The 2,551-nt window shown below is 45.9% G+C and overlaps 1 protein-coding gene across 1 annotated transcript in view; it reads left to right on the plus strand.

Annotated features, from left to right (window-relative positions):
• Positions 1-2,551, plus strand: part of LOC103614981 (protocadherin gamma-B5-like) — a 50,675-nt gene that overhangs the window by 30,839 nt on the left and 17,285 nt on the right. The gene's annotated exons all lie outside the window — the stretch shown is intronic.

A 2,551-nucleotide genomic window follows, 5' to 3' on the forward strand; every position in this document is an offset into this window, starting at 1 on the left:
CCTTCCCGGCCGACTTCTGCGAGGGCACCTTGCCCTACTCCTACAACCTGTGCGTGACGGCGCCGGCGCGCGCCGTGCCCGAGGCCGCTTGGCCGCCGCCGCCGGTGCCCATCCTGTCTGCGGAGGAGCTTCTGGGCGGGGATTCCTGCGAGAAGCCGAGCCCGAGTAGCAGCAGCGCCGTCGCAGGAGAGCAGCCCTCCTACACCGATGCAGCTCAGGTCTGTAATGCCGCTCGCTTACGCTGTTCGCATTGAGCATTTCTGAACCCTCGTACTCCTTCCCCTCTGTTTCCCTGAGCTGTGTCGTTCTGGAATCCCCGCGCACTCCCACTCTTCAGCGGTTACAGTTTCTGGTTCAATTTAGTGACTTTAACTATCTCTGCCCTTTGTATTTCTGGCTGTGAACGTGCTAAATTAATGGTGTTGGAGATTTTTCCTTCGATCCCTGTTTCCCCAAATTGGTGTAGTTGATCTCTTTGTCACCAGGGTTGTTAATATTGTTTTGGTGTAGGACTCAAGCATTCCTGTGACTCCGTGAATCACGAAGTTACATATTGTTCCTAACCCTCTTGTCTTTATCCTGCCGTGTTTTGCAGTTATGCTGCTGTAGAAATGGTAGATTTACTGAGGCTGACTATTATTTTCGAGGAATTATTTCTCTGATGCCAAACCGTTGGCACCGCTGTGTCACAAGTTAATGTTGTGGATTGTTCCTCCCTAGTGAATATTCCCAACTTCTGCTCTGTGTCCTTCTGTCTTTTGCAGAAGGCAACTATAGAAATGGTGGTATTAGTGCGGCAGATAAATCATATCTAGGCATGGTTTTTCACGATCTTTGTAAACTTTTTTTCTTACTTTGTAGAACGGGATTGTCAGTTCCTTTTATAGAACACTGCTGTTTCATGGTCGAGTTGTGGTAACGGAATCGACATTTGGAGTAGGATATTTTTTTCCCCTGATATATACGTGTTTGGCCAAGAAATGTTTTTCCTTCATGATGGTGTAGAAGAGTGTCTGTCATGTTTTGGGGTTAGGTTTCTGCAGAACTGGGAGCCTTAGCGGGATGGGTTACTTATTCCAGGATTCCAGGCATTGTTTTTCTGTGCAGGTCTTTTTCTTCTGGTTTTCTGTTTATTTAATTCGTTGGTTGTTTTTTCTCCTTGCCATCCTTGGTGGTAGTTCCTTGTATTGAAGGAAGCAGTGAAGGTGCAGAGTGGGATATCAAAAGAAAACACGTTAAATTCACAAGTGTAGGCTCAGTGAGGAGATTCTTGCTGCTCTGCTTCTGCTGAATAAAATGTTAGAAGTGCTTTGAAGCTTCTCTTTTGATTCGTCTCACATTAAGATTCAGCTGAGAATATCTGTCTATGAACGCTGTCTGCATTTTTACGAGTTGCTTTACATAAAAGCAATGCTTCCTGATCTGTCCAGAAGCTATATATTTGGACCTGGTTTATAGGTGGACAAATCCTCGTTGGTTAATGCTCTTGAGATGTTGGACTCCCAAAGGAAGTGCGTGGGTATCCATGAAGAGGAATTTACAGCTTGTTCCATCTTTTGAGGCGTTGAGAAAATGGTTACACTATGGGGCGGATTCCTTTTTTCCAGTCATTATGTAGCTGGAGCTAAGCCATAGAATTGGATCTCCAAAAGCAAAAAGCTCTGCTTTGTGCTTCAGAGCTTGTTTTCTATTTGTATGTCTCTTGTCCCAAAGAGGCATTTGCGTTATGCAGGGTTTTGGTTTTATTTTGGAATGAGTCACCGAGTTCCTGTGCAAGGTTGCTGCTATTCTCTAAGAAAGCATCGTGTAATCGTGTAATGTGTGTAGTCATGCGCTCTAACATTTCAGATGATAATGAAGAATTTGAAAGTGGTAGCTGGAGAAGGCTAAGCAATGCAGTTTGATTCAGAGCATCCGATGATGTGCAGGTGAAAACTTACAAAGTCTGTGAGGAAGGTCAGTCCCTTAGAAAGATTCGTTTTAAGTGGGGATCATCATCACTGCATTCTGGTATTTCTGCGGTTTGGTAAACGGATGTGATTGTTGATGTTCCAGTGTGATACAGTTTTGGTTTGTACAAAGGGAAAGAAAAAGTAAATGATGCATGAGAGCCGAAAAAGCTGTGCCATTCATTTCAGAAATTGTGGTTTTAAAAGAATGGCGTAAGAGTAGGAATATTCTTAGAGTCATATTAAAATAACTTTTTCATAAACCAGCACTTCAAAAATATATTCCGACGCAGTAAATATACTAGAATCACAGGAGTTCTCTAATTTATGTACGGTAGCGATCAGCTAAAGGATCAAAGAAGAGATCTACTGGAAAAAAGCCCAGACAAGCGATCATCGCTGCACGGAACCCCACGACTCAGTGACGACTGTGTCACAACCGCGAGCCGCTCGTGGGAGAGGCAGCGCTCGGTGCCTGCAGTGCGGGCAGGAGGCTGCGGGCGCCGCTGTTGACCGAGAGGAGCGAGAGGAAGCTCGGAGCGCTGCAGCCCCGCCCGCTGCAGACCGGATCGCTTGCCCCCTCCCCCCCCTGCGCGGCTGAC

The sequence above is a fragment of the Corvus brachyrhynchos genome, unplaced genomic scaffold (assembly GCF_000691975.1).
Source record: "Corvus brachyrhynchos isolate BGI_N302 unplaced genomic scaffold, ASM69197v1 scaffold545, whole genome shotgun sequence".
Lineage (NCBI taxonomy): Eukaryota > Metazoa > Chordata > Aves > Passeriformes > Corvidae > Corvus > Corvus brachyrhynchos.